This window comes from Protopterus annectens, chromosome 9.part0, assembly GCF_019279795.1.
Source record: "Protopterus annectens isolate FY-2018-M chromosome 9.part0, PAN1.0, whole genome shotgun sequence".
Classification (NCBI taxonomy): Eukaryota; Metazoa; Chordata; order Ceratodontiformes; family Protopteridae; genus Protopterus; species Protopterus annectens.
The window spans coordinates 1,704,125,470-1,704,141,158 of record NC_056743.1 but is presented as its reverse complement, the minus strand read 5'-3'; positions in this window follow the sequence as shown (position 1 = coordinate 1,704,141,158).

Genomic DNA, 15,689 nt, shown 5'->3' with positions numbered 1-15,689 from the left:
GGCACGGCAAACTAATGGGTATAGTATTCTTCAACCTAAGGGGTTGTGAAAGCCACACAACTCTGGCTAGGCTTATAAATGCCCTAGGGCAGATAGCCTAGTATGAACCTATGATGTTTAAGCATATGAAACTGACAATTTAAAGTCCTCACAGCCAAGGTAGCAGCAGTGTAAACCTTTTTCCCCCCCATCTGTCAAGTGCCCTTGAATCCCTATCAGAGGGGATAGGGTTTTTTGCAGTGGAAGCCTTGAACCCTTTGGGACCCTGAGAAATAGTTTCTGGGTCAGCAGCAGGGCTTTTATAAAGAAATTTATGCGAATCTGGAACCCTGTAGTATCTGTCTGGCTAAACAGGTGCAGGGGGTAAAGAGTCAGGAGACAGGGCGGACTCTGAAAATACATCATCTACAACGTCTAAAACAGGGGGGATAGCAAGAGGCCTGTGCTGAGGAAGTAAACAAAAGTCTCTGAGCCTTTTCTTAGATTCTGAGTAGTCTTGGCTCTCCCAGTGGAAGTGCTCCCTCATGGTATGCACGGTTTCCCCAAAAGAATAATCCTCAGGAGGAGAGGCTGAAGGGATAGATTCTTCAGCATCAGAATCCTCATAGGGAGGAAGAGAGTATTCCTGTTCAGAAGAGGATTCAGAGGAAACGGAAACCTGATCTGAAGATTCATATTCTGTCTCTTGCCTAGGCCTCTTATCAGGAGGGGGATGGGAACCCCTGATCAAAGTAATTAGGTCTTCGGCCATTTTGAGCATCTATTTTTTAGGCATGGAGGCCTGTCCATGGGCTTGCTGCACTTGTTTCTTTGTCTTTAGTGGTGCTTTACTCTTTGCCTTTGAAGCTGTAGTCAGTTTTACATATAACAGTGTAGGCCTGAAAACACCCTCAGAAGCCGATGCCTGCTCAGCGGCTCCGGACCCATCTGAGGGAATATTTTCCAAGTGTCCAATACCTTGAGTTTCCAGCGGCCTAGTTTGCTCCATGTGAGAGTCGGAAGTGGCCTGCGGCTCTGAGGTAGCGGGAGTCAGGGGCTGCGAAAGCGCCTCACTGAGAACCGGCGACTGGCTTAGAAGAAGCTCCGTTGTCAGTTTTGGACCTCAGATGCCTGTCCTTTTCCTTTTGTTTCTTGTAAATTGCGGTAGTCGGATGGCTATCCGATGACATCGTGCAATTAAATCTTCGGCCAAAGTAATGAAATGCAAAATCGTACCGACGCTTAATAGTGCGTTGGTTAAATCTAGCACAAAACCTGCAATTAGCAATGTCGTGATCAGGGCCTAGGCAAGGAATACAATAAGAATGGAAGTCCTTATGAGGCATTTGCTTCCCACAAGAAATACAATTATTAACTTTTTCTGACATCGGTCTGGAGCAAGCAAAACGTTTCCCCAATTGGGTACTTAGCTTTAAATGAAGACTTCGGATCTGAAATTCGAACACGAAAATCTCAGGAGTCGGCCGACCAGCACTTGCGAACTACTTCTGCTTCGGGCACTGCGCAGCAAGAAAGACTGAAGAAAATGGCGTCGGCTGCATCTTTTATACCCCTGGCGCACTGACGTCAGGGAAGAGGCGACAGCAACAGACGCCGGACCAAGACTTTGGAATTCAGGCCGACTGCGGGTAGCCTGCCAGCAGGATAACCCAAGAGTAATGACCGCAACAGTGAAACACGATGAACATCTGTACTATGTTCTTCATGTTTCACTGTTGCAGTCATTACATTTGGGTTAATTTCCCAAAGCTATGGATGTGAGGAGGAGTTTAGATAACATTAGGGCCAGCTATGAGGCCCTGTAAGACTGCAGTAGCAAGCCAGCTCTGGATTTAGAGAAAAATGGCAAATGATAATCCTTGGTGAAAGTATGTACAGAACTCCAAGTAGAGGCATCTAGGATGTCCCTGGTAGGAACGCCTCTGAGAAAGGCTGTAGAAGTAGATGCAGCCCTGGTGGAGTGAGGTCTGATCCCCTGGGGGATAGGTTTTCCATGGTGCTTATAGAAAAAATGAATGCAATGGCTTATCCATTTAGAAATGGTTTGTTTTGAAATAGTCTGCCCCTGCAGCAAATGCTACCAGCAGTTGTTCAGATTTTCTTTGAATTTTAGTCCTGTCCAAATAGAATCTAAGTTGTCTGTGCACACCCATGAAGGACAGAGCATCCACTTACCCATTCCCCCTTTGTTTTGTGGATTGGGAAAGAAGGTTGGCAAATGAATGGACTGATTAAGTGCCACACTGGATACCACCTTGGTCATGAAAGATGAATTGGTTCTGAGTGACACCCTGTCCTCATGAAAGATGATGAAAGGCTCCACTGCCATAAGGGCCTGTAATTCAGATACCCTTCTAGCTGAAGTGATTGCTAAAAGGAAAGCTGTTTTCCAAGAAAGAAATTTTAAGTCTGCAGTAGCAGCTGGCTCAAAAGGTGGTAGAGTGAGTTTCTCCAACACAAAGTTAGGGTCCCAGGCTGGGGTTAGAGCTCTCCTGGGTGGTCTCAAATTTTTGGCCTCACTGAGAAACTGCTTGAGCAGTGGATGAGTGAAGAGGGGGAGGTTCTGTGTTGTAATGAGCTGAAATGGCTGAGGTGTGGATTTTAAAGGAGGAGAAAGACAGGCCCTTGTGAAGCATCTCAGTGAAGCATTGTAAAATCTGAGGTAAATTGGGCACTACTGTGCTCATCCCTTGAGATTGGTTCGAGGCACAGAATCTTTTTCCATTTTTCAGCGTAAGTCTTTCTAGTACTAGGCCTCCTTGCCTCTAAAATGACGTCCATCACAGGTTTGCTAAGGGATGATAAAGGAGAGCTTAAATAATTAGCCAGGCTGTAACGTTTAGTGTTGACAGCTGACGGTGCAGAATCTGGTTCGCCTGCTGAGAAAGCAAGGAAGGAGTCTGAAGCAGGTGCCATGGAGATAACTGTGACACAGTCGCAGGTGGGGGTACCAATGTTGGGGCGGCCAGTCGGGAGCAATAAGAATCATCCTCGGTTTGTCTTGTTTGACTTTGAGTAGTACTTTGGAGAGCAGATTCAGCGGGGGAAAGGCATAAACTGATAGTTTTTTTCCAGCTGAAGGACAGAGCATCCACTTTCCAGGCTTACTTGTGGGGATTTTTTTGCAGTAGAAGCTTTAATACCTTTGGGCCCCTGTGAAATAGTCTCTGGAACTGCAATAGGATTTTTAAAAAGGAACTTGTGGGATTCAGGGACACTGTAGTATCTGTCAGGTTTACTGGGAGCTGGAGGCAGGGAATCAGATGCCAAACTGGATTCCGAGAAAGCATCATCAACAATATCTAGTACAGGAGGAATAGCCAAAGGCCTATGCTGAGGTAGGAGAAGGAAATCCTTAAGCTTCTTTTTTGAAACAGAAAATTCCTGGCTTTCCCAGTGAAAATGCTCCCTTAGAGTATGTAAGCCCCCCCCCCCCCCAAAAAAAAATCCTCAGAAGGGGAAGCAGAGGGAATAGAATCCTCTGCATCAAAATCCTCGTAAGTAGGTAAGGACAAATCCAGGTCATCAGAAAAAAACAGAATCCTGATCAGAAGATTCATAATCAAGCTCAGCCCTAGGCCTCTTAGAAAGGGGGGGGGGGGAGGGTTGACTACCCCTGATTAAAGTTATTAAATCTTCAGCCATTTTAATCATTAGTTGTTTAGGCATAGGGCCTGGTCGTCGGTTTTTTAGACATGGATCGAGGTTTAGGCCTTAGTAAAGTAGGAGGAGTCCATTTAATATGCAAGTGGCATTTCTGTGAACTGCTGGAAAGCTGATAGATTTGCTGTGAGCTGCAGAGTTGGAATCTATTCCAAACTGATTACACTTTTTGCAACTTAATTTGCACTGTGCTGTATTTATACACTTGCCTAATATTTATAGTAAACTGATTACACTTTTTGCAACTTAATTTGCACTGTGCTGTATTTATACACTTGCCTAATATTTATAGTGGTGCTATATTGTTTTGGTCTCGTCTCCACTGAATCTTGGTGGCTTTGAAACTGCCTGCCCCTCTTCTAAGTTTGTATTTGGATACTCCTTCTGGGCCTATCTCATTTGCTCACTCAACTGAGTGCAGTGAGATTCCTACTGTGTACAAAGGCAGCATTTGAGAAAGACAACCCCTGTAGCCTCTTAATCCTACTGTGTTCACTCCCAAAAAAAAAAAAAAAAAATATTTTATATATATATATATATATATATATATATATATATATATATATATATATATATATATATATATATATACATACACACACACAGCTGCTCTTACTGTAAAGTACAGTTTTATATCTACCATAAATGTAGATGTTCGAGTGTAGACACTGCTGCAGTCATTACACTTGGGTTATCCTGCCGTCAGGCGGTCCCGCAGTCGGCCAGAGTCCCAAAGTCATGGTCCGGTGTCGGATGCAGTCGCCTCCTCCCTGACATCAGTGCGACAGGGGTATATAAGATGCAGCCAATGCCATTTTCTTCAGTTTTTCTTGCCCCAGATGTCAGGTACCTCTAAATATGTAGGCAATTCCAATTGCTAATAAAACATACATAAGAAAAGCAAAAAACAACTTACAGCTACCAGCAAATACTCCCCATAGGTAGTAAGGGTAGAAGACATATGTATGTACCAGCCAGTAATAGGGAAAGGAGGGAGGGTAACCTGGACTGCAGCAGTGTCTACACTCGAACATCTACATTTATGGTAGGTACAAAAAGTACAGTTTTGTACCTACCATAAATGTAGATGTTCGAGTGTACACCCTGCTGCAGTCATCACACTTGGGTTATCTTGTTGTCAGGCGGTCCCGCAGTTGGCCTGAATTCCAAAGTCTTGGTCCAGCGTCAGTTGCTGACGCTTCTTCCCTGATGTCAGTGCGCCAGGGGTATATATAATGCATCCGACGCCATTTTCTTCAGTTTTTCTTGCCCCAGATGTCAGGTGCCCCCAAAAAGGTGGTCAGTAATTAGTACCAATCTAAGAAATTTAGCACAACACAACATCCCTCCAGCTATAAGCAAATACATCAGAAAGGTATTGTAAAGATATAGTCAGTTAGGTCAGAGAAGATGGAGGGAGGGTAACCTGGACTGCAGCAGGGTGTACACTCGAACATCTACATTTATGGTAGGTACAAAACTGTACTATGTTCATCATGTTACCCTGATGTAGTCATCACACTTGGGTAGAATCCCAAAGCTAAGGATAGGAGGAGGAGTCAAAGAGGATTAGAGGAGGCTAGAAGGCCCTGCAGAAATGCAGTGGCAAAGCCAGCTCTAGTCTTAGAGTTCATAGGTTCATAGGTTCATACTAGGCTATCTGCCCGAGGGCATTTACAAGCCTAGCCCATAGTTTTGTGGCTTACGCCACCCCTTTAGTATGGGGAACTATACCCATTATTTTGCTGTGCCTCTGTTGAGCAGTGACACTGAGGTAATCCCTGGGGTATATCTGCGATCTCCCATCCATTGGTCAAGATTTCTCTTGAACAAGGCCAGCGAGGTGCTCTGCCTCACATATACCGGGATTTTATTCCACAGCATAGGGAGTCTTTGGGTGATGAATCTATCCCTCCAGCACGTCCTATTAATAGCCGTGTCGAGGTTTAAGTCTCCGCCCTTGTGGCTCTGACGGATCTAGATTTTTGAGGTGAAGCATATTCATCAAATCTGGGTTTGACATGGCCTTGTATGTTAGGCAAAGGTCACCTCTGAGCAAGCGGTAGCGTTTACTGAATAGAGCTGGAGTTCTTTCAGTCGGGCAGCATAGGACAGATGTTTGAGACCCTTTATCCTTTTGGTGAGGAACTTTTGTGGCCTCTCCAGCTGCTGCAAGTGTCGGGTCAGATACATTCCGAATGGGGCATTGTACTCAATCATTGGTCTGATGAGTGATGAGTATAGGGAGACTATGACCTCCCTTGATCTAGATGAGAATCCCTTCATGATAAGGTGGGCAATGTAGAAGGTCTTCCTAACTACTTTAGCTACATGGGTGTCGAATGACAGACTACTATCAACCTGGGTCCCCAGGTCCCTGATAACTTCTTCTGTACTCAGTGGATTGCCACCTATTTGGTAGCTAGGGGTAACCTTGTTTTTCCGAAGGGTATGACTATGCATTTTTGGCATTTAACTTTAGGCCATGGCTCTGGCACCAGTTATCCGTTTCTGTGAGACCCTTCTGAAGGATATCTGTGTCAGATGTGTTTTCTACTATGGCCCAGTTTGCAGTCATCTGCAAACTTTGTCAGCCATAACCCTCCTGTGTTTGCTTGTACTTGGAAAAGTAGATGCCAAACAAGAGTGGGCCCAGGACTGAGCCCTGTGGTACACCACTTGTGACAGGCTTTGAGTCTGACATGGCGCCAGCAACTCTGACCCTGTGGGTTCTGTCACTCAGCCAGTTTGCAACCCATCTTGTGATGTATGGGTTAACATTTAAGCTGATGAGTTTTTCAATGATACCAGTGGGGTATTGTATCAAAGGCCTCGCCAGATCGAGGTAGGCTGTATGGACTGCCTTTCCTCATCAATGGCTTTGGTGACTGTTTCAAAAAGTCAACCAAGTTTAGAAGGCATGATCTGCCTTTGACAAAGCCAAACTGGGATGGATCCAAAGTCTGCAAATTCCCTATGTCTTTATTTATGAGGTCCATTATGATCCTCTCCATGGCTTTGCAGATAAGGCTTGTCAAGCTAATGGGCTGGTAATTTCCAGGGTCGGTGGAGGCACCGCCTTTGTGAAGTGGGACCACAGTTGCAGTGCGCCACTCCTGGAGTGCGTATCCAGAGGTAAGACTATGATTAAACAGCTGTCCTAGCTGTGGGTTTAATTTCTCGTTGAGTTTGTGGAGCACACAGCCGGGGACACCATCAGGTCCCATGGATGCTGTGTTTTTGCTTTGGAGAGAGCAGTTCTCACTTGGGCGTTGGAGATGTTTGGGGGCTGCAATCGCTGGTATAGATATCTCTCCTTTTGGGGAGGGGAGAAGTTTGCACTGAACCTGTCAGCCAGTATGTTGGCAATGTCTGTAGGATCAGTAATCTTCACATCATTTTGAACTAGTTCTGAGCATATCTGGGAGTTTCCTCCCAGGTTTCTAACATAGCTAAAGAAGGCCTTATGATTGTCTTTTGAGTCTTTAGCTATTTTCTCTCAAAATTTGCTTTGGATGATTTTATGAGAGCTCTTAGTTTTTTACTTATAGTGATCAAGGGTGTCTTACCTTTTAAGGATTTTGCTCTATCTTGTAGTAGCTTCCTCCTTTTGTTGTAGAGTTTGTTTATGGCTGGGGTCCACCAGAGTGGACGCTTGCCTTGGTACAAAGAGTCTTTGTTTTGCTTGGGATTGCCTTATCCATGCAGTCCTGCAGGTGCTGGTAGAAGGCATTTGTAAGTGATTCAGCGGCTTGAGTACTGTTTTCCGTCGGCTCGGGGCCTTAAAGGAGACCACACTAGTCTTTAGAAGTGTGAAGTCGGCTGAGAAGTTCTTTACTGTGGTCTTTTTATTTCAGGTGGGGGTGGGATGAGGACCTCCAGCGAGATTAGTTTGTGATCTGATCTCACCAGTGAGGGGTATACTTCGTGTTGAACATTGTGCTCCCATGTTCGTGATGATGAGATCAAGTATGTTTTCTCCTCTTGTGGGATGGTGACTAGTTGTTCCATGGCATTTGAGTTTATGAATTCCAGGAACTTTTGGGCTAGGGTGTTTGGGCTTGAGTAGTGTTCCCAGTCTATATTAGGGTAATTGAAGTCACCTAGTATGATGGTGTTTGGTGATACATTTATCCCTCTAGTGTTTTCAGGAAGGCCATGTGAGGTTCCTGAGTTTGTGAGGGTGGCCTGTAACATGCTACAATTTGCAGAGCAGTCTTGCCTATGGTTAATTGCACCTGGATGGTCTCCGATGCATGCGTTGCCACCAGTCTTGAGGTGTGGGTGTCTTTGATGAATATGGATACCCCCTCCTTTCTTGGTATTGTCCGGATTTTGGGGCGGAACGCATGATAAGAGGTAAAACCTGATACTGCTGGGGTGCTCTCAGGAGCCTTGAACCAGGTTTCTGTCACTGCACAGACATCGATGTTCTCCATACTGAGAAGGGCCTCGAGTGCATTTTGAGATTTAGACTTCTGGCATTGAGCAGCATTACCCTTAGTTTTTCCTTTTTGTGTTCTAGGGTGGTAGGTTTAGAATTTGAGCCTTGCCTAAAAAGGCACTATGGGGTGGCAAGAGCCTTTGCCAATATCCGAATCCCAGGGTGACAGGTGCAAGCCGCCCTCATGAAGCAGCGTGGCTTGTCCAGCATGTCATCCCAGGGAGACAGACATTGGATCCCCTTTGAATGACACCAGAGTTTAAGCCAATTGTTAAAGCTGATCATCTTATCTCTGTATTGTGGCATCATTCTTGGTGAAGGTAGGATACTGCTCAAGGTCAGGGTCATACCTGCCTGGGCTACATAATCAGAGAGCTCCTCAATGTCTCTTTCATGTAGTCCAAGGAGTGCGTCTCAGGTCGTTTACACCAGCGTGGACAATGACTGAGTCATATTTGTACCTGCTGTTGAGAGACCTGAGTGCTTGCGTTATGTGGCGGATTCTAGCGCCCGACAGGCAGCTTACTGTGACCTTCTCCTTACTCAGTCTGGTGAGCGGGATGTCAGTGTGTCTGACTATGGAGTCACCAATGACTAGTGTGTCTGGCATTGTGTTTGGCCTTAAGGGCTGTGACTGTTTGACACACTGACTGTGAGGTCTATGTGTTGCAGGTGTTGTGTTCTGAGGTGGTGGTTGTTTGGGTGTCTGCTTTGGTGGCCTCTGCTGTTTTGGTAGATTTTTGATCAGAGCCGAGTATGTCTTTGTGTGTTTATGTGTATGATTTGAGGTTGTGATGGTACTATGTGAGACTGGGTCTATAGTGTGTGTGGTAACCTTCTCCTCCTGACTGGTCTTGCCAGTCCTATGTTGAGAGAGCTCAGCCTCCAGTTTGGCCGTATAGTTGCATCTCTCGCATGTATTTGTGTTTTGTGGGAGGAGGAGAGGGTTGTCTCAGTGTACATGAGGCAATTGTAACATTGCCTCAATATTCCCAGGTTCACCAGCTGAGCAGGAGAGGACACTAGCAACTGATCCTCGACATGCTAGAAGGACTAGACAAAAACTTTAAAAGAGATTCGGGGACGGAGTGACCGAGAAATGGGGTTTGCCTTTTGGGGTGCTATCTATAAGAGTGCCGTATCAAGGTAATAAGTACTGTAGGAGCAAGTGCTAGGTTTAACAGATAGAGAAAAGTCTACTTGGAGTCAAGTAGAGATGATCTTTTAGGTATTAGAGAAAGTGCTAGTAACAGGGATGCTTAAAGGTAAGATTGAAAAGAATGCACTCTGCAGTGTGCACTAGAGAAGTTAGATATGAAAGTAGGTAACTTGAGTTTTACCTGTTTAAAAAGTTAAGGTTTAGTGGAGAGTTACTATTTTTAAAACAGCAAGATGGACTGAAAGGGGTGGTTACTTTTGTATTTTGGTACTATGAAATACTGTAGGATGGCCAATAAATTTAAATAATTGAAGGGGTGGGATTTCAAAAGTGATGGTTTTGTGATTACTCACATAAGCCAGTGAAAGTAGAGAGAAATGAGATATATGGTCAGATTAACATAAGAGGCGGGCAACTAGAAAGACAGTGGTATTTAACAAGACAACTTAAATGAGTGGTAAGTGGTAGTGTTTGGTGAAGGTGTGTACTGAACTCCAAGTTGCAGCTTCCAAAATATTCTTGGTTGGCACCCCCCCTGAGGAAGGCTGTAGATGTAGCTGCTGCCCTGGTAGAGTGGGGGCTTATGGTAGCAGGAACTGGTTTTCCATGATGGGTATAGCAAAAACGAATGCAATGTCCTATCCATTTGGAAATGGTCTGTTATGATATAGCCTTCCCTTGCGAAGTTGCAGCATAGGATACAAAGAGCTGGTCAGATTTTCTGAAAACCTTAGTTTTATCCAAGTAGTAACGAAGTTGCCTGTGAATGTCCAAGGAATGCAGGAGTCTTTCTCCTTTGTTCTGTGGATTTGGAAAGAAGGTGGGTAAGTGGATGGTTTGATTTAAAGCCACACTGGATACCACCTTAGGCATGAAGGAAGGATTAGTTTGTAGAGAAACTCTGTCTTGATGGAAAATGAGGAAAGGTTCCACTGCCATTAGTGCCTGCAGCTCTGAGACTCTTCTGGCTGAAGTTATTGCTAGCAGCAGGGCAGTCTTCCATGATATAAACTTTAGATCAGCAGAGAAAGCTGGTTCAAAGGGAGGTAGCGTAAGTTTTTCCAGAACAAAGTTGAGGTCCCAGGTTGGTGTAGGTGCTCTCCTGGGAGGCCTAATGTTTTCTGCCCCTCTGAGGAATTGCCTTAGAAGTGGATGCGAAAATAAGGGTGGATCCGTGTTGTAGTGGGCTGAAATAGCTGATGTGTGGATTTTAATGGATGAAAAAGAAAGTCCTTTGTGCAACATCTCAGTTAAATACTGTAGAATCTGAGGCATGTGAGGCTGAAGGGTATTTTGGCCTTTAGCTTGGTTCCAGGCGCAAAACCTTTTCCATTTGTCCGAGTAGGCCTTCCTGGTGCTGGGCCTCCTAGCTTCCAGAACAACATCCATAACTGCTTGAGGAAGAGGAGCTGGCTGGATGCTTAGGTGATTTGCAATGCAGCCAAATTTAAGGTTTTGAGCTGGCTGTGTAGAATCTGATTGTTTTGCTGTGTGAGCAAATGGGCAATTTGTAGTAAAATCCAAGGTGGGCCCTGGGCCATATTCCTTAATAGTGGGTACCAGTGCTGGTGTGGCCAGTCTGGGGCTATGAGTATCAGTCGTGGTCTCTCCTTTCTGACTTTCAGAAGCACCTTTGAGAGAAGAGGCAATGGAGGGAAGGCATATACTGTCAGGTTTTTCCAACTGAATGAGAGTGCGTCCACTTTCCAAGCTTGATGGTGAAGTGTCCTTGTACAAAATTTTGTTAGCTGATAGTTTTGGGGGCTGGCAAACAGGTCTATGTCTGGGAGGCCCCATTTTTGAGTTATCATTGCAAATACTTGTGGATCCAATTTCCACTCGTGGGAATCCATAATGTTTCTGCTGAGGTTGTCTGCCAATGTGTTCTTTTTTCCTGGCAGGAATTGAGCTTGTAGCTGAACTTGGTAAGCCAGTGCTGTGTTCCACAAGGTCATTGCTTGCCTGCATAGAGGGTAGGAGTGTGTACCCCCTTGTTTGTTTATGTACCACATTACTGTGGTGGTGTCCGTCCTTATTGTAAGTTGTCCTGGATGTAAGATGTTCTTGAAGGCTGTCAGAGCATTCTGTACAGTTAGCATCTCTTTTTGAGTGATGTGCAGATTCCTTTGATCTGCAGTCCATATGCCTTGAACGCACTGTCCTGCCATGTGTATCCCCCAGGCGTAGTCCGATGCATCTGTTATCATAGTTTGCCTGGCTGGGGGCAAGGTGAAAGGCTGACCCTTGTTGAGGTGACATGCCTGTGACCACCATAGAAACTCTTGTTGAAGGCAGGGAATGAGAGATATCATTGTGTCCAAGCTGTGGCTGTGTTGAGACCATATGCTTTTTAGGTACCACTGTAATTTCCTCATATGCAACTTTGCAAATGGTATTAGTAGTATGCAAGATGCCATGAAGCCCAAGGCCTGCAGAATTTTTCTTGCAGGGAGTTGGGTCTTTGTTGCCATTGTTTTGAAATATTGAGTCAGTTGTAGTTGTTTGTCTGGCGTCAGATAAGCCTTCTGGGCCGTTGTATTCAAGCTGGCACCCAGGAATGTCATATTTTGTGAGGGTACTAGTTTTGATTTCTTTTCGTTTACTGTGTACCCCAGGCAACTTAGAAGATGTCTTACAAAAGCCAGATGTTGTAAGAGGATATCCTTGTTTTCTGCTTGGATGAGGCAGTCGTCCAGGTACGGGTATATATTAATTCCTCTTTGTCTGCAGTATGCAATTACTGGTGCCAGGCATTTTGTGAAGACCTGGACGCAGTAGATAAGCCAAAGGGCAGTGCAGAGAATTGGTAATGGGTTGAACCTGCAATGAAACAGAGGTATCTTCTGCAACTTTGTCTGACAGGGACATGCAGGTATGCCTCCTTGGGGTCCAACGTTACTAGCCATGCTTTCTTGCCCAACATGGGAAGAAGCTGCTGTAGTGTTAGCATCTTGAATTTGGGTACTTTTAAGAAGGTGTTAAGAATTGAAAGGTCCAGAATTGGTCTCCAGGCATTGTCCTTTCTGGGGACTAGAAAGAGCCTTGAGTAAAATCCTTGGCCTTGCTCCCATGTAGGTACCAGTTGAATGGCTCTCATGTCCATGAGAGCTGTAATTTGTTTTTGTGCCTCTGCCCATTGATTTTGTGGCAGGTTTGGCATTCCTCTTTTCGTTGGCAAGGTGTGGAAATGGGATCTGTATCCTCATGAAATTATGTCTAGGACCCATTTGTCCTTTGTGACGATGTGCCAGTTGTCTAAAAAAAGTGCTAATTTTCCTCCCAAGGGAGCTGCCAAGAGAGTCTTGCTTGGCCATATGAGGTTTAAGTCATTGAGTTTGCCTTCTAGTAGTTTGGGGCCTGTCTTCTCCTCCCTTCTGTGTTGCAGTGCCCCATTGTCGAGGTTTGTAGTGGGCTTGTGGTTGTCCCCTGCCTCTTGGGCGTCTGTATTTACCCCTCTGTGGTCCGTCAGTAGCTGGAAAGGACCAATTTTTTGTTGGCCAATTTCTGCTGAAGTGAGGGGGCTGTACCTGTAGAAAATCTTTGACCGTCTGCATAGATTTTGTCTTATCCTCCATTTTCTTTAAGACTTCTTCTGCTTTAACTCCAAATAGGACATCCTGCTGTAAGGGAGCATCTAGAAGCTTTGCTTTAACATGATCAAGCAGAGTTTGTTCCTTTAACCAAGCATGCCTACGTATAACAGACACAGTAACAGCTGCTCTTGCAGGAAGCCTCCAAAGAATCAAATCCACATTGTAAAGTATGTTTGCCCACCTGTTCAGCTGCATGCAACAGATCCTGCATTTCTTCAATTCAGACTGTTGAGGGAGTGTGCTCGTTTTTTGTCTTAATTGAGACATCAGAAATTGCTGGCATTTTAGCATGTGAAATTGACAATTTAGTACTCTCATAGCTAGAGTGGCTGAGGTGTAAACTTTTTTCCCCCACCTGTCTAGTGCTCTGGAGTCCCTTTCAGAGGGTACAGGATTTTTCGCCATAGAAGCCTTAGCCCCTTTGGGACCCTGGCAGATAGTCTCTGGATCAGCAACAGGGCTTTTATAAAGGAATTTGTGGGAGTCAGGCACTCTATAATATCTGTCTGGTTTGGCTGGAGCAGGAGGCAGAGAATCTGGATTCAAACTAGATTCTAAGTAAACATCATCCACAATGTCTAAAACTGGGGGAATAGCAAGAGGTCTGTACTGGGGGAGTAAAATAAACTCTCTGAGCCTTTTCTTTGAGTCAGAGTAGTCCTGACCTTCCCAGGGAAAATGTTCCCTCAGTGTGTAAAGTTTCCCCAAAGGAGTAGTCTTCAGGGGGAGAAGCTGAGGGAATGGAATCCTCAGCATCAGAATCTTCATAAGGGGGAAAAGAGTAATCTTGGTCCTCAGAGGAGCCTGAGAAAATAGACACTTGGTCAGAGGAGGCATAATCTTCCTCTTGTCTAGGCCTTTTATCGGGGGTGGGGGGGGGGTTGGGAACCCCTGATTAAAGAGATCAAATCTTCAGCCATTTTAAGCATCTGTTTCTTAGGCATAGGGCCTTGAACTGGAAATTGAAATGCAGTCTTTTTTGGTTTAATAGGAGTCTTAAGCTTAGGATATGTTTTTATGGTGAGCGTCGTTGGTCTGAAGACACCTTCAGAAACCGAAGGTGTTTCTGCAGCACCGACATCTCTTTCTGCAGTGTCGTCAGTAGGGGCTAAAGAAAATGGCTGCGTCGGCCTAGCACTCTCCACCAAAGGCTCCGAAGCAGTCTTGGGTTCCAAATCTGCGGTAGCCAGGGGTTGCGTAGGAGCCTCACTGAAAACCGGTGAACTGGACACCGGCCCAGCCGAGGCCTCGGAGTCTGGCTTGGGTCTAGGCTGCCTGTCCTTATCCTTGCATTTTTTTGTGCACGCCGGTAGTCGGTTGCTCCGACGGCATTGTGTAGTTAAATTTTCTACCGAAGTAGTGTCGTGCGAAATCAAAGCGTCTTTTTAAAGTACGCTTATTGAACCTAGCACAAAAGCGACAACCAGTGACGTTGTGGTCTGGGCCTAGGCAAGGTATACAGTAAGAATGAAAATCCTTATGGAGGTATTTGCTTCCCACAAGAAATAAAATTGTTAACTTTTTCTGACATCGGTCTGAGGCAAGAAAAGTTTCCCCAACGGGGTACTTAGCTTTATTTAAGACTTCGGATCTGAAATTCGACTTCAAAAATCTCGGGAGTCGGCCGACCGGCACTTGCAAACTGCTTCTTCTTCGGGCATCGCGCGGCAAGAAAGACTGAAGAAAATGGCGTTGGATGCATTATATATACCCCTGGCGCACTGACGTCAGGGAAGAAGCGACAGCAACCGACGCTGGACCAAGACTTTGGAATTCAGGCCGACTGCGGGACCGCCTGACGAAAAGATAACCCAAGTGTGATGACTGCAGCAGGGTAACACGACGAACATCTGTACTATGTTCATCGTGTTACACTGCTGCAGTCATTAGACTTGGGTAGAATCCCATAGCTGAGGAAGGGTGGCTGGTCCTATAAGGCATTAGGGGTGGCTATAAGTCCCTGCAGCACTGCAGTGGCAAAGCCAGCTCTGGATTTAGAGTATAGAGGCAGATGGTAATGCTTGGTAAAGGTGTGTACAGAACTCCAAGTTGCTGCTTCCAAAATATCCTTGGTAGTTACTCCCCTGAGGTAGGCAGTTGAAGTGGCTGTTGCCCTGGTGGAGTGAGATCTAATGCTGCTAGGTACAGGTTTTCCATGGTATGTGTAGCAGAAACGTATACAATGTCCTATCCATTTTGAAATAGTCTGTTTTGAAATGGCTTTCCCCTGTGCTCCTGCAGCATATGCTACCAATAATTGCTCAGATTTTCTGAAAACTTTGGTTTTGTCCAAGTAGAAGCGTAACTGCCTGTGAATGTCCAAAGAGTGCAGTAGTCTCTCCCCCTTATTCTGTGGTTTAGGATAAAAAGTTGGCAGGTGAATAGTTTGGTTTAGAGCCACACTGGATACCACCTTTGGCATAAAAGTAGGGTTAGTTCGTAAAGACACCCTGTCCTGGTGGGAAATGAGGAAAGGTTCCACTGCCATTAGTGCCTGTAATTCTGAAACTCTTCGTGCTGATGTTATTGCCAGGAGCAGAGCAGTTTTCCAAGAGATATATTTTAATTCTGATGTGTTGGCTGGCTCAAAAGGACGTAAAGTTAGCTTCTCCAAAACAAAGTTAAGGTCCCAAGTTGGAGTAGGTGCTCTACGGGGCGGTCTTATGTTTTTAGCCCCTCTGAGGTACTGTTTTAACAGAGGATTAGAGAAAATTGTTGGATCCATGTTGTAATGAGCAGAGATGGCAGAGGCGTAGATCTTGATGGATGAGAAGGAGAGTCCTTTGTCCAGCATCTCAGTTAAGTTTTGTAGTATCTGAGGAATGTTTGG